The sequence below is a fragment of the Cololabis saira genome, chromosome 11, assembly GCF_033807715.1.
Source record: "Cololabis saira isolate AMF1-May2022 chromosome 11, fColSai1.1, whole genome shotgun sequence".
NCBI lineage: Eukaryota > Metazoa > Chordata > Actinopteri > Beloniformes > Belonidae > Cololabis > Cololabis saira.
This window is the reverse complement of record NC_084597.1, coordinates 28,569,473-28,590,287: the sequence shown is the minus strand read 5'-3', so window position 1 is coordinate 28,590,287 and position 20,815 is coordinate 28,569,473. Positions and strand designations below refer to the sequence as shown.

The window sequence follows — 20,815 nt, the reverse complement described above, 5'->3', positions numbered from 1 at the left end:
ACTTTGTTTTTGATGGACGTTACCGTCTCAGAGCAAGGTGTTTGGGTTCAACAGCTTAGAAGGCAGTTCCAACAGGCACTGTTCATCGCGGAGAGGGGAAAACAATTCAAAAAAGGTCTTTATTTGGCTGAGAAATTCAATATGTGCACGTGAGTGAAAGATGAGGACGAGTCATTCACAGATTTAACAGTTAATCATAAATCACAAACTATTGTGTCATTAAGAATACGTCTTATGTCATTGGTGGGCCTGATACAGTCAAATAGGTGATGCAACTCATATAACTTTATACATAAACACTTCAGATTTGGGGACTTTAAAAGCTTGTCTTAAAGTATTACTGCAGCCATCCCACCAATGAAGATTAAACTATGAAGTTGAACCACAAGTTGATGGATAATTAATGTCCCAGCCTTCTTCTCTGTATTTGAATCGTCATTAATATTTCCACATCTTCTTCTGTAACACACTTCTATAGCTGCTTTCTGTACCTGTTTTCAAGGCTATCTTAAGCCTTTTTCTTTGCTCCATTTATCTCTCCTTCCCTTTAATCATCCTGCTCAACAATATCTATCAACACTTTGATGAGAGGACCATTGCTGAGAGTGACACACAAGTGTGTGTATGTGTGCATGTTATTATGTCAAAAGATATTCTTTGACAATCAGTCGCCTGAAGAGCTAAATGTCCTCTCTGTGTCTGTATATGCAAGTATGCTTTTGTTTTTTATTATTACATTTACAATGCTGACCCTGAATACAGCCACATCTTGTTGCAGTTCCTTCATATTATTCTGTTTAACCCCAGGTCTTTGGGTAATAAGGAAGAAAAAGAGGGGAAAAAATGTTAGCCAACATTACAGAAATGCAAAAATAAAAGCATTTATAAATACATATTTTATCCTCACAGACTTGAAGAGACTGAGTCAAACTAAAATGAGCAGTGACACAAAGCCCACAGAGGAGCAGAGCAGATTTTAATGATGTTTGGTTGTAAAATACGACCTCATATCTCTTCCACGCCTCTTAACCTGGGGTTTTTGTGCTAAGCAGGCCTATAGGCAACATTCCCATTCTGTCAAACACACACGTACAAACAGTGAGAGGAATAAACATCCATTTCCCAAAAGTATCTGCACAGACACAACACCCTTTTTCCTCCGAATGAAAATACACACTGAGAGCGTGAACACAAATAACTCTATGCTGCATGAAGGGGCCACACAAAATACCTGCAGAGGCAGAGACAAAGAGATGACATATTTGTATTTTACTAAAGGGCCCTGTGCAATGATTAAAGAAACAGCACACTGATGTTGCAAAAAGTACAATCCAGTCACTGACAGACACAGTGACACTGACATTCACAGATATGATTTCTCTTTTTTCTAAATTTCTCTGGATGAAATTATCGCTTTGGTTGAGCCTAATTCAAATCTGATTTATTTAATGTTTCTGCTAATAATATGGGAATGCAGCATAATGCATTGTATAGTTGTAACTGAATTCAACTTAAGAAAAAAGTGAATTAAGACAGTTTTAAAAAGGTTCTTTTGCTCAGTTTCACAAAAGTAAAGCTGCACTCTGACTTACGAGTGGAGTTGAATCCAAGCCGACCAGCCTAAAGGTTTTCCTAGTCACCTTCCTCCTATGGAGAGCACTTAGTCAGAATGTAATGGCAGCTGATGGGATCTTTGGCCACTTCAGCGGTTTTTCCGATGCACAAAACAGCTTTCTCTCTATTTGATTTTACCGCAAAGTACTCTCCTCTACTTAATTTTCTACTGCATCGTATTGTGTACGTGGATCTCAAATCCCTTTCCAAGATTTTACCGTCTATATCAAGAGACCTGCACACTGAACACAGATGGATCACCAAAATTAATGTAGCCACCACTATGACATCCATTACACCTGAGCTTTTCATAATTACTATTTGGTACCAACTCATACGGCTTGGAGCTTCAACCGAGGGGTAACCATTGAGGAGGAAGACCCAAGTCGACTCAAAATCCAATCAATCCACAACTACAGCGATGTTTAATAGTACAACTTGAATGCATTCAAATCTTTACGTTAGCATTTCTTGCATATTCATGCTTTGGCTAGTGAGTCAATCCACATATTAGCCAGACAGCGTAGTAACCAACAGCAGTTAAATGTTACCTATGATTTAAATATGGGGAGACAGCGTGAAGTAGGGGTGTGCAAACAAGGGTACCTCACGATTCGATTCAATTTCGATTATTGGAGCTTCGATTCTTCGATTATAACGATTTTCGATTCGATTATTGGTGCCACGATTCTTCGATTATTGTGATTTTTAATGCTTTTTTCCATACAAGATTGATTTTGTCTTCATCTGTGGCTACATTTGTAAATAAATAGCCAATCAATTTCCTCAGTTCCTCTAACAACACTCATTAAGTAAATAACAAGGTTCTTTGAACATTTGACATGTATTTTTCAAAGACACAAAATAATTTATTTTATGACTATGTAAACATTTGCTCTTTGACTTACTTAACTTTGACCAGGGAAAGCTGCACTTGCATGAGAGCGCCCTCTATTGGTGGAAAACACTGAAAACGGTCAAGCCCTGGATTTAATGAGTTCATTAATTCAAGTAAACAAGCTATGTACTTCCATCAAATTTATTTAGTGTAAACATATCTGCCATATTTCAAGTGAACAATAAGAAATGTGCATTCTTGAAAATGAAATGATTCCGCAGCTTATTCAGTCTGGAATCTGAATATTATTTTTTTTTAATTAATCGATTCCAAATCGTCACGTGACGCATCGCGATGCATCGACACATCGATGAATTGCACCCACCTCTAGCGTGATGTTCTCTGACCTACACATCACCAGTAAGTAGGATAAACACTTAATGCCAACATTACCCCTCATAAACAAATCACGCCCTGCCGCTTTAAAGTCGACTCAGCAACGCCACGCCTGTGAATGCTGTTGTCAAGGCGACGCCATAGTTTGCATGCCCCAGCTGGTGTTTCCCTGAGGGGGAAAAATGCCTGGGTGTGTGTAAGTGTGTGATGGAGGGAGAGGTTAATGTGCCCCGTGTGTGCTTTGCTCTGTCATGTGCAGTGAGGTGCACCGAGGAGGAAAACATAGCTGGTCCAAGCCAGTTATCATAGTGACCCATCGTATGAACAATTCGGATTGTATTTGTACAAACGGTTCCAATAGTATTATTCCTTCAGTTTTCACTGTTATTTTTTTCCCTTTGGTCACGTGATTGGTCAAGTAGTCCATGCCTGACTGAAGACAAATCCTCACACAGTTTTCACTCAAGGACACTGCATTTAGTAAACAATGCTTTAGAATCACCTAAGTGGAACCAACTGAATTTAGTTTTTTCTTGATCACCCAATTGACTACTGAAATGATTCATTGATTAATCGTGCTAACTTAGACCATTTTATTTAGCCATTAGGTTTTAAAATCACCCTATGATTCTTTAAGGCATGTTCCAAGTAACAAGAAAACGCTGAAAATGATTTGTTCAGTCAAACATATGTGATTTATTTAACTTGTGCGATGAACAAACTTTGCTGCTTGTAAGACTATAAAAAATAAAAAATGTTAGGTCAAGTTAAAACCCCTTCATGACCACCTTGTCAATGCCTTGTCAGGATTTGTCATAACTGTAACTCGTAGACCATTTAAGATATCTAGAAGTTAGTGGGTTATAGAGAAGAGGCTGGAGAGGATAGGGTTAGATGGAGGTGGATAAGTGGATGTGGTGACCCCTGAAGGGAACAGCGAAAGGAAAAGACAGAGAAACAGAACTTTGTGCACATACGGTATACAAGTCTTTACAGCAACCCCAGGACTGAAGTACAACCACTAACAATCACAAACAGGATTTGCCAGCGTGTCCAACAGTCCACAGTCTATGGTCACACATTTGTAATGCTAACTTCTCACTACTATTACTCCTAAAGGGCTGGTGAAAATCAAACATTTAAACAGTTTCTGAAACTAGAAAAACACAAGCTTTTCTATTTGCACTGGTTTATGATGCACTGGATATTTCGGTAAATATTAGTTGAGCAGCCAACGGCAGCCTTGAGTGAGAGTTGAGTTTTATTGAGTTTTGGAAAGCAATGAGGCTAATAGTGGGTTCATCGTCATGACACTATGTCATGCAGTTATATTTCTGTCTGGGAGCATGTCAGTTTACCTTCTCACTTTTCTGCAAAAGGTGCACTCTGGGGTGTGACATCTCTGCAAGGTGTGAATACAGGTGCAACAGAGAAACGTTTAACTATATTATGTTACATCTGAGGGGGAAAAAGAACAGAAATTCATTCTTTCTGCAAATACTGTAGCATCAATCATGCTGTCTGTTAACCCCAGTTGGCTCCTCTGTCCATCTTTCCCAGCCTGTCCAAAGCCCAGAGTAATCACGCCGAATGGGGTATTTGGCTGTTCAATCACTGCACTTCCGTCTGTGATGCTCGTACTTCTCTTCCTCACTGTGGTGCAATTTATAGACAGCTCAAATGTACACACACACATCTGACTCATCTCATGGCTTTTCTTGACTTCACTGCTGTCTTTTCCGCCGCTTCTCATCATGTTGAGCTCGCTCCATCTCTCATGCTTTAGGCAAACTGTGCAGCCTTTCTCCGTCTCCTGAGATGCAGTGTTCGGATTCTTTTCTGAACTTGTCTATTTTGTTTTTCCACACATACCTTCTTGTAACACATCTAAAAAGAAAAAAAAGCTCACATAACCAGCTGTCTGATTTTCTTTTTCTGGCAGCCATCATTAAAGTGTGGTAAAACTAATTATCTGGGTAGTTTAATTTCCTCCTGTTGCACACATTTACCTTTTTTCTTTCTGCTATATTCCATTATTCTTCAATATACTCCATCCTCTCACTACTTTGTACTTACACTCACACTGTCTGGATTATTTCTACCCTCCCCCTGCTACAACCTGCTATATATCAACTAAATGTCATATTACTTTTACTTTATATGCTTTCCCTCACAGATCCACTCAATTGGTGGGTTGATGTACAACAAAAGACTAATCTCGCAGTTACACCAGCAGATTGTAAAAGGGGGATGGACGAAGGCCAAACAGAGGGAGGGAAATAAAATGTGGTCTTTTAAGCTGCTTTTCAGAAGAAATGAATAAATAATACTGTTTTTCTCAAAAGACACACACTCAGATGGCAAATATCACCAAGGAAAGCAGTGACCCCTGAGGTTAATTTGTTTGTGCCACAACAGGTAAAACTATACAAAGGAAAAAAAAAAGATATACATAAATAGGAGTGTAGTAGGGATGGGCGGTATGGACTAAAAAATGTATCACGATCATTTCTGGCATTATCCCGATAACGATAAAAATGACGATTAAAAAAACCTAAACTAACTAAACTACACCAATTAAATTGAATTAATAAAAACCAATTAAATTAGTACAACTGTACTGCAAAACCCCTTCCTTCCTTCCTTCCTTCCTTCCTTCCTTCCTTCCTTCCTTCCTTCCTTCCTTCCTTCCTTCCTTCCTTCCTTCCTTCCTTCCTTCCTTCCTTCCTTCCTTCCTCCCTCCCTCCCTCCCTCCCTCCCTCCCTCCCTCCCTCCCTCCCTCCCTCCCTCCCTCCCTCCCTCCCTTCCTTCCTTCCTTCCTTCCTTCCTTCCTTCCTCCCTCCCTCCCTCCCTCCCTCCCTTCCTTCCTTCCTTCCTTCCTTCCTTCCTTCCTTCCTTCCTTCCTTCCTTCCTTCCTTCTTTCCTTCCTTCCTTCCTTCTTTCCTTCCTTCCTTCCATAAATCCGGCTTTACACAAAAACATCATCAACGGGAATTTATCGTTTTTATCGCGAGATACAAATTATTACCATGGGGAATTTTTTTGACGGTATATCGTGAACGGTAAAATATCACCCATTCCTAGAGTGTAGTCCTGATGGCTAGCAAAGCCAATGGCAAGCTGTTAGTTCTTCTTATACAGAATCTGGTCTTGACCGGGTACTTGATATTGATATTGTGCATGTGGCTAACATATTGCACCTCCTGCAACTTTCTTTGTCAAGGTCACTTGTAAGTATGACCTAAAGGGTGCAGCATTAACATAACAGTGATGTCCCAGACCAATGTTTGGACACACCTGAACCAGTGAGCAGCAATGTCCAAACCATGTTGCCTAAAACACCAACGTCTGTGATTCAAACAGACTGACGAAGCCTTTAATGTAACCCCTGTCTGAAAGGGGGCTTACTTTCAGCTTTACTTGCCTAATACGAGCACGTATTTGTCTTTGTCTCTAGGCTGTGTGCATAAAAATCTTCTAATTTGGTAGTCATTTCTGAATTTCAATCCCATTTGTACAAAAAAACCCATATTTTTCTATTAAACCCACAGCTTTCATTATCCTTCTTCGATTTTCCTTCTAGCTTGTTCCATGTAAGGAATATTGTCCTGAAGCAGGAGCTGATAGTGTCGATGACACAGAGACCAGCTGGTGCAACTCAAAGATGCTTGAGGCAGTTTATTCATTCAGCTGGAAAGCCACAACTAACCTTTAACTCTGTCAGTTTTAGAGAAGAACTGTTGACGTGCAAAACAGGGGTTTGAATGTTACAGAACTGGGCCTTTAAAAGATGACCTCATCATGACAAATATTTGGATTATATTGTGGTAAATTACCGTTCAGTTAAAATAAAACACCAACTACCTTAGTCTCAATTTGTTGTACCCCCCACCAAAAGAAATAAAACATGGGGCATTTCCCCTGAGGATGGTGCCACTCACTGTCATCCCTGCTTATATGGGCTTTACCATTAATAGCCAATTTTCCGGCTTTGAAAGGTAAAAGGTCACGACACTGATGGATGGAAGGTCTCAGAACTCATCAATGTGTGTTACCTCTGTATGTTAACACACACAAAAATGAACAGATGCAACACATGCAGCTACGAATTTGAACATGCAACCCTACACACAGAGACACACACACATCTATTCTTTATTTGCCATTTAACTGCAAGCCACTGCCATTACTGTCCACACCAGGGCCATCTATCTTGACAGTGGCAGGTGTAAAGGGAAAACCAGGAACCCAAAACACATTTCTCCAATGCAGTTAAATAGGACAGGGACAAAAAGGCAGGCAGTAGCAGCCGAGGGACATACAGGACGAAGGCAAAAATGAGGAATGGGGGTTGGTGAAAAAGGACAGGCTGGTTATTACTTATATGCCAAATTCTCACAATATTGATGAAATAACAGCTAGCTATTATCCATTAATGTATCCGTTTTGCATTTTCTGCACTTTAACCCTGTAGGGCTAACATTCGGGATAGATAGTCGTTGAGATGCATTAAAGAGGGATCAGACTGACCTACACTTTGTTACAACCAATGTCTAATACGTCAGAGATGTATTGACATCTGCTATATTATTACATATAAAAATGATGTGCTATATTTGATGGCTGTCAGACTTATTGGTCTTTGGTTTACTTTTTATATGGCTGTGGATAGAATCTGCTGCCTTGTTACCAAGGATACAAACACATATGGTGACACAGCATCTACTTAATTAATCAATAAGTGACAGCAGAGGATTAATCATCTTCACCAGATAAAACATAGCCAAGACACATGGACATATGTCTCTAAAATGCACTCAAAGTCCCGATACAAATTCATATAAATCTGCTAAGCTTTTATCAGGCTGGAGACATTTCGGGAAATTATCCGTTTTACGTGTTTACTCTGTCGGCTGAAGTATGGTATAGATTATCTTTCTCATACAGTTGCCATACAGTTAAAATGACGGAAAGCATGGTAATGTTATGTTTATTAAGGTTTAAAAGTGTCAGAGTTTTATGGAGGGAGGTGATTGGTTTTGTCCTGCATGAAAAGTGGATGCAGGGAAAGCTACCCAACATTCAGAACCTTCAGAAAAGGCCTTTTACAGCCATTTTTAGTAGGAAAAAAATAAATTTTAAATGTAATTTTCTTGAATAAACAGTCTAAATGGTCTCATATAAGCAACCAGTTTTCCAATTAAATTGAATTAGAAACATGCTAATCTGTATCTCTGCCGTGGTGATGTCCTACTGAATGCTCTGTCAGTAAACACACAGTACATGCAGTACAAATGATTTCCTATCGACTGCTTTTGTAACTTGATACTAAAATGTGCACACAAGACACTGATGTTGAAGATGCAACTGTGCAACTTATGCTTGAGAAAAGGAAAGATAGAGAAAAAGAGGGATATGACTTTTGAAACAGAAAAGAATAATTTAATTACAGCCAATAATGTGCTCGAGGATGAGAGAAATGAGAAAAAGATGGAAGAAATGGCAAAAATGCAGTTATACTCATACTCAAAATATTTAACCCCATAGGTGGACGATGAATGCTTATCAATCAGTTTTATCTTTATATCACAAGCACACACATTCTACACAAACACAAGCTACCTCATCACCCTGGCTGTGTAGCCAGCAGAAAGAAGCACACCCTGCAGCTCAGACGCCATTGGCCAGCGATGATGTCATCTCTTCCTGGAGGTTGAGCAGGGAGAGCTGTACAATTGGCTGGCTGAGGCAGGCAGTAAGAGAGCGCTGCTGAGGTATCACTTCCATTCATACAGAAGCTCCAATGAAGTGTGCACATTTTTGTGCGTGTCTGTGTGTGTGTGTGTGTGTGTGTGTGTGTGTGTGTGTGTGTGTGCGTGTGTGACCGACCACTCCCCAGTGGGGCATACAGGCAGAGCTATTAGGGCCGCGTCCATCATTCTGAGGCACAAACGTTACCTGCTGTGACACTCCCTAATGATCGTGCCTTGTGCCACACACACACACACACACACACACACACACACACACACACACACACACACACACACACACACACACACACACACACACACACACACACACACACACTGTGGAATGTCACAACAATGCACACTTTGACATATCCATGAGTGCACACAGTCACACGCACACAGCTGATGGGGGTGGGGAGATGGGTGCTGCCTCCCTGTTGTTACCAAGCTGTTGTCATGGTGATGCAGATGGAGCTTTTACTGCTATCTGGGACCCTCACTTCAAAAAACACACACACACACACACACACACACACACATTTTTTCATTGATGCTTGCATGCACACACCTTTTGCAAAGCAACCTTGCCTTTACAACTGCTTTCAAAGAACACTAATAATAGGAAGCAGACTTTCAGCGTAAGGAAGTGTGTGTGTGCCTGAGTGTAAACAGTCCCAGGAGACACTATACACATCCTCTAAGAGATGCTCAAGAGAAATTAGCCTCTGGTTTCCTGTTACTTCATGCTCACCCTTTTTCATCTCTTCCCTCATTACATATTTTACAGTCCTCCTTTGCCTTTAACTAAATTGCACCTTCCACCTCACCCTGAGTCCCAATTACTTAGATAATAATGCCAGGATTGTATTTGCCTAAGACTTAAGAGGTGCATGTGACTATCCAAAATGTACACTTTAAACAGTTATTAATCTGTATATTGTATATTGCACACTGAAAGCCACTTAAGGAAGCATAACAATGCACTTCTACACACCCAGATACAGAAAATAATTGCTTTGCTGGAGGACATTGTCTCTTCCAGTGCCTTTCCCATTACTTTCTTCCATCAGGATGCTTCTATTACTTACTTATTACACAAAGAAATATAATGGTTGCTATCTGTCGCTCAGTCGACACACAGTCTCCTCATCTGTTTCGCTTAAATTAATCAGTGTCATTGAAGGCCAGGCACCATGTGTGTGCATGAGTTAGAGGTGTTTCAGCACTCTGTGACTCTGTGTCCAAGCTGCACATTAATTCCCATTAAGTTATTGGCAGAAGTATAAATTGGATCAAATCTAATTAGGATTTAATCATGTAACAAAAAAATAAAAAACAAAAAATGTAATGCTATCCGATGTGTGTCAGTATAACCAGTTTAATCAATCAGTATCTGTATCATTCACATTAACACTTCAGTTTGCTACATTAATAACAGAAGGATGTTATCAGCACCTTCGTAGCAGTAATCCCGCTCTGTGTTTGCTTTATGTATTTGCAGCCTTTTTAAAATCATCAATTAGTCACTTAAACTGCTTAAAAAATGCTAAATTAAATACACACTTAAAAAAAGAGAATGGAAGAGCTGCAACCCTAATTTGTGGATTACTGCATATGTGAGTGTTTAGGCATGTGCACATACATGACAGAGTGTATTTGCCTTGAAAAAACTGTGTGTGAGAGAAAGAGATGGATTAAGCAAGTGTGTGCAAATGTGTTTGCAGCCATTCTCAGCTGCTCTGTGCAAATCACCCAGAGACGCTTTAACAGCCTTGGGTCTTTTCATAAAGGAAAATGATGCATTAAAAACTCTGCAGAGGTCCATGGCCTTCCGTAACTCAAATACACTTTACTCGGTGGGATTTATTAGAAGACGGAGCAAAACTGGGGTTGAACGGTGGAACATTTCTAAACTTAAAAAAGTGTCCCTGGGAAGACAGAGTTTACATAAAACACCCCTAATTAGAGCATTAGAACAAATATTTTGTGGTATTAATTTACAAATTACTTTAGAGAAGGTGCTTGTTTTTCATACTCAATTCTTTATGCAGCATTTAAAGCCAGAAGGTACAACTTTTCTATCAAACAATAAGCATAAAGAGGATCAGAGCCCTGCTCCACGTGCTGGAATGCCTTTTAGTTTCATTTGGGAGAGCTGAGCCTTTAAAGCATGTCGTGCAATAGCTTATATATTCTCTGAGGCCAGGAGAGGTCAAAGATGAAGAGAGCAAACAATTGCCAACCTCCTGCTCAAAATCCGCTCCCAATTCCAGACTCCCTCTCAGCTGCGTCTCTTCCAGCATACAGTATGTGAACACGGTGTATGTGTGTGTTTGTGTGCATGCATGCAGGCGTGGTAGATTCGCGGGTATGTGAAATGTCTTCAGCGAGAGCCTGATGGACAGACTTCTGAGGACAGATTCTCAAACAGAAAGTTTTTAAGCACTCCGTGTTAGTTTTTAAAGTTTGCTGGAGAAACAAACAGTTTGCTTCGTTCACTTCTAAAGTCAACATTATTGATGCAATGTGGGAAAACAAAAGCCTGAGAGAGGAGGATGGAGAAGTTAAGGAGGGAAATGATCAACTTCTATTTACGACAAAATCGCTCCTCACTCCTTTATTAATATCCTACAGGAAAATTTTGCAGTATTATGAGGGGAATCATTCTTGTTCGGCTCTGTTTTGCCCAACTGTCTGAGGAAACAACCCAAATCAAGATGAATAAGCATAAAAAGAATTAAAAAAAGAAATCTCACCAAAGCTGTAGCAGAAAGCTGTACACTTATGTTGTGTCAGATGCAAATTATCCTCGGTAAAAGAGCGATTTAAACTAAACTGCTGCCAGGTATTCATAAGAATAAAATCTCCTCCAACATCCTCTATTCAAAGGGTCTAACCTGTGATTAAATGCAAGGGAGCATTCACCACAGATTTATGTCCTCATATATTCAGACTTTCCTCTATCACTCAGAAGAAAGCAGATGACTGCATGAAGCGCTGAGCTGGAATGTTTTGTGATCCTGGCCTCCAGCTAAAAGCCATGATATGAAGAGACCATTTGTTTTTTTGCATTTTCACTTGTTTGAATGGTGAGCATATTCTGCATTAAAGTGTGATGAACCGTAAAGGTGCCTGAAGGAATGTTCCTGTTGCACAATCCCTTCTCTTCTCAGATACAGCACTGGTTAAATTAATTTAAAGTCTTTTTAATCGCTTCTCCTGATTGCCTTCAGGTCTAAAGGCTGATCTCGTTCAAAATGTACCTTTTAATGCGTACATTAACCCTACAAACAAGTTGACATTACTTGACAAGTTGTTCAACGAGCCATGCGTCAACACATCTACTAATTCGCATTTTAGCTCTTTAGAAACGACAGCACTCTTATCACCATTTAAAGTAGCCTGCCAAACGGTGACCTGCGGCTGATGAAGCCCTTTATTCTCCATCCTTTATCTGACCTCCTTAGTCAAGATGAAGATTTAAAGAGAGCCAGAACACAAAGTATCACAGCAACAGAACACTGTTAATAAATGAATTAGTTGAGGATTCTAGCATCTTCAATTCTTCCTGCTTAGTAAAAGCCTTCCAGCAAAAATACATTTAGTTTTTATTTAAGATTTAATTTAAGATCTCTTGACCAGATTATTAATTCATGTGGCTTCACTTGTATGCAGATGATACAGAACCCATCATTCCCACCAGACAACCCCACAATCTTTGCACAAATCTCACCTTGACTCTCTGACCTGTCTGCATGGCTGAAGAATCACAACCTTCAACTTTACCCAAGTCTGAAGTCCTGGTTATCCCTGCCCAGCATTGGTTCAGTCTTTAAATCGACATGGATATTCCCTTTATGACTATCACCCCCATAAAGTTTTCAAAGAATCTAGGTGTAATGTTTAATGATCAGTTATCTTTCTCTGACCACATTGCCTCCGAGTCCTGGTCGTGCCATTTTGCTCTCTACAACAGTAAAAAAAAAAAAAGAAAACCATACCTGATTGAGTACCTGGTAGAGGCCATGGTTATATCCCGCCTCGATTACTGCAATGCCTTCCAATCCGGCCCTCTAGCTTGTGTTATCAAACCACTACAAAAAGGTTCAGAATGTGCCGGTCTCTAATCAATCCAGATGGGTACACATCACACTGTTCTTTAGGCTTCACTCCCTACCCGGTGGCTGTGCGAATAAAACTAAAGCGTCTAGCTGGATTTCAACAAAAAACGGACAATTTTGAAATTGCAAAAATGGTATTGTTTCGTGGGGCCAGTGTTTCCATTGAAATCATAATTCTCGTAGAATTTCATGCTGCCAGACTTCTCTTCAAAAGAAAGCAAAAAGAAGATCTAGAATTCGAAGAATATGGATGGAAACATCTTTAGTTTTTGGAAAAGTTATTTCAACTCCCGCTACAGCTGTTTCCGAAATAAGTCGGCAGAAGACAAAGACAGTGGATGATGATGAATATTCAAGGGGCAAAGCCATTACAACATGCAGTAATGCAAAATGATTATGCAGTGTTATAGCACAACTGCATTATATCGATGAGACCATAAACAGCTGGAAATTAGAGTCTGATGGCTTTGGATCAACCAACTACATATGCAGTCATGCTGCAGATGTGCAAAATCAAAAAAGTGTTTCTTATACATTTTTTGCCTTTGTTTCCTTGTCTATGTGGAGGAAGGTGTTGAAAACCTTCCTCTTCCAAGAACACCTTGTGTTGGGAATTATGCTCCTCGTTTAACTGTCTGTGCTCCACATGCATGTCATCTTAGCGGCACTTTAGTGCGCCTTTTAAAATACTGTTATTGTGGCTTGACTATTCCTTTGTACTAAGTTGCCTTGGATAAAAGCATCTGCTAAATGTCATTTAAAATATTATCTTCTTAAACATTTTTGCTTTAACCGGACAGATTCAATAGAGGGACAGGAAATATGAGCAGGATGAAAAAAAGCAGGATGCATCAAAGCCCTGGCCGGACCGATCACTACTGACATTACTTAGTTTCAGGGAGTCTTCAAGATGTTTCTTACTGTCAGATCTGTTCAGTGAGAGCACTGGAGGCACATTTGGTGTTAACTGATTGAAGGCTGCTGCGACATTCACATGCCAACATTTATGTTTACAGTTTTTGTTCTGGTGTTTTCTGAACTACAGACTGTACAATTCTACTTAACTTTAACTTGTTTGTTTTTATAATTTTTCTCCTAATTTGGCAGTGTCCCTTCAAAAAAAAAGAATTATCCCCAAAAATCGTACCACGGGAAAATGAAGTTGTTCTCCAACAAGGGCAGGCTAGCTGACATGCAGCTAAGTTGATTCATTGCTCGCTGACATAACGGTTTTTGTCAGGTGCATTTTTCTTTTTCAATAAAATCATGTTGCTGGAATAGATATCATATATTTTATTTCTTTTCGCAGTCTGACTAGACTATTTATTGTCTGGGAATATATGTTAGCAGCAAAGGAGAAAGACAGTAGCACCATACACTGACCGTACAGTATATGACAACTTCTTCATTATGACTTTAAGATTGAGGTTTTCAGACAGTTAGTTGGAAGTGACAAAATGTCAATTAACATAATTGATCAAAAGGGGATTGCTCTAGGAGGCCGGTTAGTGTGATCTGGTTAAAAAATACGCAGCAGATTTCTCAAAATATCCCTGCTGTGAAAAACGTATAAAGGCCTTATAAAGACTTATTGTCCCTGACAATAATGGTTGAAAATGTCCATTAAAAACGTCCATTAAAAACCAGTACGTAAGTAAGAAAGTAAGTAAGTAAGTAAGTAAGTAAGTAAGAAAGTAAGTAAGTAAGTAAGTAAGTAAGTAAGTAAGTAAGTAAGTAAGTAAGTAAGTAAGTAAGTAAGTAAGTAAGTAAGTAAGTAAGTAAGTAAGTAAGTAAGTAAGTAAGTAAGTAAGTAAGTAAGTAAGTAAGTAAGTAAGTGAAAGGGAGAATCAAATGCACAGTTAAAAACACACAAGTCGTTGACACATACAAACACTCGCATAGACAGTCTTGCTCCTCATTAGTGCCAAAAACATCACAGTGCTGTAATGAGGATACGGACTCTGGAACAAGGCAATTTGAGCAAGTACACACACACGCAGACAAAAATACACGCATGCACAGCTGTCCTTCAAACTACGAGCCTGCAGGGTGTGACAGGCCGGCACACCTAAAGAGGATTTGTGGCAAAAAGCTTTGGGGAGGAGAGGGAGAGGGCGATAGGAGGAGTGGAGAAGAGGGGATTACATGGTGAATATTTCACTGCTGAAATATACCAATTGGTTTAGACAAACACACACACACACACCAGCCGGAGCATATCTTGTGCAGCTAAGCAGTCAATGAGCAGTCAATGAGTGGAGCGATGGTTAAAGCTGAAACAAAACTGGCTAGGACCCCCTCCCGGGGCTTTGACTGACAAACTGAACATTGTTCAGCCTGGTGTGACATATTGATGGGACCAAAAACAACCAAACTCCAACAGTTTAAGGCTTTTCATCTTTAAAAATGCAAGAAGAGAGGGTTCTGCGGTTTTGGTTCTTTAAAACTAATAAAAACGAGTCTACAGAATGTGAAAAATGTAGTGATAATAAACATCATGTAGAGGATTTACCTCCAACAAGTGCAATTTTGTGGTATCAAATTGCGACCTGCTCTTAGGAATAGAAAGAGAGCTAATAAAGAACAATACACAGAGAACAAGTATCAGTGCAATAAAATCTGGACACTTTAATATGTATGATCTACTTTGAGAAGAACTTGTTGAAAAATCCACCTGCAGCAAGTAATAATGGCCTCCTATGAATTCTCTTTGCTACATATGCCTCCAAACAACATTTCTAGCTTTTTACTTTTTAAACAGTATGATTTTTTTTCATTATTTTTTAATAATTCAGACCCAATTTTGTTTAGCAAATCAAATTCTACCTAAATCTTACAGCAATTTCAAGTTTCTGCTTCATCTTTTCCATTTAATCGCTTTTACAAAGACAGCTTGGTACCAGCTTTTTCAAAAGACGAGTTCTTGAAGCTGAATTTAGAAATATCATAGTCCAACACACTTATATATATATATATATATATATACATATATATATATATATATATATATATATATATATATATATATATATATATATATATATATATATATATATATATATATATATATATATCACCTCCAACCTTGCAACCTGGCTGCTCTCTGCCATCCGGGCACTGTAACCTGCACCTCTGCTTTGTACAACCTTAGTGATCGTTTATATGTGTGTGTGTGTGTATATGTATATATGTATACACACAGAAACACAAACACACACACACACACACATATAAAGGATCACTAAGGTTGTACAAAGCAGAGGTGCAGGTTACAGTGCCCGGATGGCAGAGAGGAGCCAGGTTGCAAGGTTGGAGGTGACAGCAACGTTCCAGATAATGTAGGGCTGCAAGAATGTTAAAGGACAGAGGGGCCTGCTGCTGGCTGGCATGACGGCAGCCACATGCTGGTCAGGTCACCAGGGAATGAGACGATGGAGCTGAGTAGAAGAGGCAATAATATAGGAGGGGGTAGGTGAGACGATTAAAATAATTTAAAAAAAGGAAAGAAAAGAAAAGATTAACATAAAAAACAAACAAAGCAGGGGGAGATCATTATGCCCATGCATCTGTTTATGCATTTGTGAGTGTCTGCATTTTTATGTTTGTATATCTGGGGGCTGGTGGGGAGTTTTATCTCTGCAGGAGTCCAGCATGCACTTACATTGTCCCACCTACTCTGACATGCAGAAGGAATTACAGACACAATTGTTAAGCTGTGCGTGCGTGTGTGTTCACAGTTAGCATACAGCAGTCTAGACCAAGGGATCAAGTGTAATCTTTCTACTGATACAGCAGATGAGCTTAGGTCACAGACCTCTGTCACTGTAAGCACATCAGTTCCAACAATGGCCGGGTTTCCCAGATCAGTTAAGTAGTTCTTAACAGCGAAAGACTTCTTTCAAACCTTCTTAAGGAGCCTGTGAAAGAAAATCGCGTTTCCCAGAGTTGCTCTTAGCTTAAGTATCTCTTTCATTAAGAAGGAAATGAAAGATGCTGCTGACCCAGTCTTTACAACCATCTTAGTGAACAAAGACTCACAGATCCAGCCACGTCAGGCAAATCAATATCACACCAAGTAATGAGATATTAAAACAATGCACCCCGCACAAATTTTGATCTATTTTATACTTTAGAATTATATTGTTTAGCATTTATTGGTGACAGCAAAGGGGAAAAAAAAAAGAAAAATAAAGAATAACAAGTGTGTTCCTGTATATGCTTTATGCATTACGCACAAATAAAACGATCATCATGAATATCATTTATTTGATAATTTGGCTGCTATACAGCATGTTCTCGCTGCAAATCAACCGCGTCGCCGTGCGCGAAGCAGAACTGTTTTTATGAACGCATTCGTGCGTCAGCACTTCAGTCCCCTGGACGTGCAGTCGGACCGGGCTGTCCAGACACCGACACCGATCCTCCTGCCGTGCCCGAGCCCGAGCGCACCTACACCTGTGTGATGACAGGGAAGCAGGGATCCTTTGATGAATCGTTCATTACAGTCTCAAATATAATCAATGGTGTCGGTTTATATTAAATAATCTTTTTACCCAGAAGAAAAAAGAGCGAAGACAACAACCCATAACTATTTTCTTCACAGCTGCACCGCGGGGTTTAGGAGAAAAAGACGCGAGTCGGGATGCAGCGTCTCAGAAGCGCAGTGGAATACGTGCGTGGCGGGGATGATCTCTGCAATCTGAAGCCCTCTATAATTGTAAAAAGAATTTCACTTTTCACGGGTTCTTTTTGGAACATAACCCCTATGAAAAACCAGGGATTGCTGTAATTCCACGTTGCGATTTGCGAAACTCGCCTTCTCTTGGCTCATGTTTTTGAACGCACACACACGCCCACCCCGTTTCCTCCCGGTCTCTGCGTGTGGGGAAAAAAAGCCTCACTGTAGCCAGAAATAACGGAGTAACGCACCGTTTGGATGAAAAAGGGTCATTGAATTATATTTATCATCTTAATTTTTCATTATAACGCACAGGCAGCAGGGAATTAGTGCGTTAGGCAGCAGTGCTGCGTGTAAAAATGCGCTGATAGTGCTCGGTGATCGATTTGCCTGGCATCGATTGATTTGGTTTCAGAACCGGACAGCTGCTCCAAAGAGCTTCTGAAAGAGCGAAACTAAAGGACGGTGTTAAGAAGTCATCTGGGAAACACCCGTATCTTAGGGTTCTCTCTTAGTTCAAACCTTCTTTGAACCTCTCTTAAATCCTTAAGAGAGGTTGGATCTGGGAAACCCGGCCAATGGCAACTTTTTTTATTTTGTTTATTATGACGATTACACCTTTTAACCCTTTTTGACTACAGATACAGTTTTGAAACTTAACTTAAAAATATTAATACTATAAGGCCACAACATGGGCATTGTGAAAATAAGTTTCCTGCAGCCCCTTCTTTGTTTTTTGTCTTAAAAACATAACATCATACAAAAGAAGAAAGTACATCATAATATTTCAATAGTAAACTTCTATTTATCAAGGGATTTTCACAATGTCATGATAAATATGACTAAAATACATTTTAGTTTGTTTCAGCCATGCTTCAGTTTTTTTGTTAAATCAGGTTTTGGAGTTAGGTAAATACAAGAAAAATCTAACAAAAAAACTTAGGCATGGCTGAAACAAACTAAAATGTATTTTCGTATCCACCTATTTTGTTGTAGAAGTTGTCTTCAGTATCATCTTTGCACAGTGCAGTCTTGGAGTGAAAATTTGGACATTCAAGGAATACTGACAAACATATATATTTTCCATGTCCCCATCTTTCTCACTGTATAATGATGAGATTAAATTGTTTGGAAAAAGCCTTATAACTCTTCAGATTGGACAACAAGAATTGTTTCTCTAAAATCACTGCTCATGTCTTTCCTCTTTTGCATTATGTTAACATACACTTTAATGTTCAATACTGCCAAAATGCCAAAATATGTGTCAAAAGTTCTTATACAGGTGTAATACTTTCTGATGATTAATGAGTCATGGCATTTGATTAGCAGCATCTGGCTACCATTTACCCTCTTACTTTGTCTTTCACTATGTTTTGTTGTAACTTTAGTTCAATAAATAATTAAACAGTATTTTATATTGAGCTGCTCATTCGAGTCAGCATTTACATCTGAAGAACAGAATATTATTATTTTATATATACGTATATATTTTTTATATATATATATCCTGTTGTATCCTACTCTCTTTCTCTCATACAGTTTGTCTGTTTATCTGTTTTTACTTTGAGTTTTTGCAAAGAAGACGTTTTTTCTTTTACACACCACTAATGGAAACTGAAGAAACAAAAGACAGCTTGAACAGAACAATGTGGAGACATCAATTATGCACAGACAGCTAGGAGAAACACTGAGTAATTACTGTCACACTGTTACACCAGATCGATGTTAACCTTTGGGTTTACATATCTGGTGTACGCCTTCATCACCCCCTGTTGTCAGAGGTAGATGACAGCTTATTAAGGATTTGCTATATAATGAGCAGTTTACCTGAAAATAATTGTGAAAAGCTATAACACTTGTGATTTTCAATATCATTTTATGCCACTAACGTAATCACAATAATAACATAAGATCTTCCAATGAAAGACGAGGCTTTTAATTCTTAAAGGTAGGATTAGGAAACATCTGTTTGTCATTGTTCCTTTTTTTTCCTGTATTGTCTTTTTTAGACGGGACTCTAGCCTGTCATGGTTTAGGGTTTTTGATAGGGCTGGGACTCGATTAAAAAAATGTATCGAATTAATTACAGGCGTAATTAACTAATCGCAATTAATCGCAATTTGATCGCATATCAATTTTAGACTTGAGAACAATGATATTTTCCTTTTTTTGTTTGTTTCAAATTGATTTTTGTATACGAGTGAATGATTGACTAGTGAAAACATATGTTCAATTTATGAAACAGTATTTTTATCAAGATGGTGCTTCACCAAGAACAAATCAGTGCAATTTGCTATAAAGTGCAGTAAATTAAATATATGCAGTATGCACATTGAATGAGACAGGTAGCTTATAGTCAAGGACCTTCTGTAAACACTTAAATATAACAAAATACTTTCAACTGTTTCAAGTACATTCCAGAACATGGAAACACATTAGAAAACAGAGCACCTGTCTGTAACTTCAGAGGCCTCAGCAGAGATTTAGCAAATAGATTTTTTTTTTCCAGAAGAACACCTGTCTGTTGCTCTAGAGAGGCCTGAACAGAGATAAAGCAAATAGCAATATTTCACTCAGTTGTCTGTTTCCTTTAATCCTCAAAAAGTCCTCCAGTTAGGAGTCACAGCTCGTCATTGACGAATTGTAGTGGCAAAAATCTAATGATGAGTTTTCCTTGTTTCTTTACTTGCCACATGGAAAGGCTTAAGCAGTGTGTCAGACTCCCAGCTGTCCTTTAAATAAATCCATAGAGCGAAATGCTTAAAATTTATTGTAAAAATAACAAACTTTAAATAAAGATGAAATTAGAGTCCTTGAGTCTTAGCAGTAGTTGTCAGAGGTTTCAGTTCCCCTGCTGATCCTGAAGCTGCGCTCAATGACGGTTTCGCTGCTGTACCTGCCTTTCCGAGAAAGTTGGTGGTGTCATACGTCACACCACCAACTTAAAGACTAGCGCCGTCCTCCACCTGGGGAGGGAGGGAGGCGCACACTTCATATTTTGTTAGTAAACAACAAAAATAGTAAATAAACTTAAATGCGGCTCCTACAGTACATTCTCTAACGTACAGTACAATCTTTAACGTGTGTGGAAACAACTTAGCTTGTGTCAAAGATACTCTATACAGAAGATCACGCATTACCGTTTCTGCCAATAGTATGAAATGGTATACACTTCCTGTCTCCTAAGTGGGCGTGGTCGCCCCTCTCCCCACATCGTTTTGGAAGTGTTGTGAACGTGTGTGTGTGTGTGTGTGGATGGACATACAACACTAGATACAGTACAACTTTAATATTTGCGCCTTATTTTGCCGCTCATTTTTTTTTATCTTCTACCTTAATGTCTGATATCAACCCAGTACAGTCTAATATTCTTTTTTTCCCTTCCAAAAAGACTTCAATAATAACAATAACAATA

The 20,815-nt window shown here is 39.1% G+C and overlaps 1 protein-coding gene across 1 annotated transcript in view; it reads right to left on the bottom strand.

The window, feature by feature from the left end:
• sh2d3ca (SH2 domain containing 3Ca) overlaps nucleotides 1-20,815 on the bottom strand; it is an 80,055-nt gene that overhangs the window by 35,232 nt on the left and 24,008 nt on the right.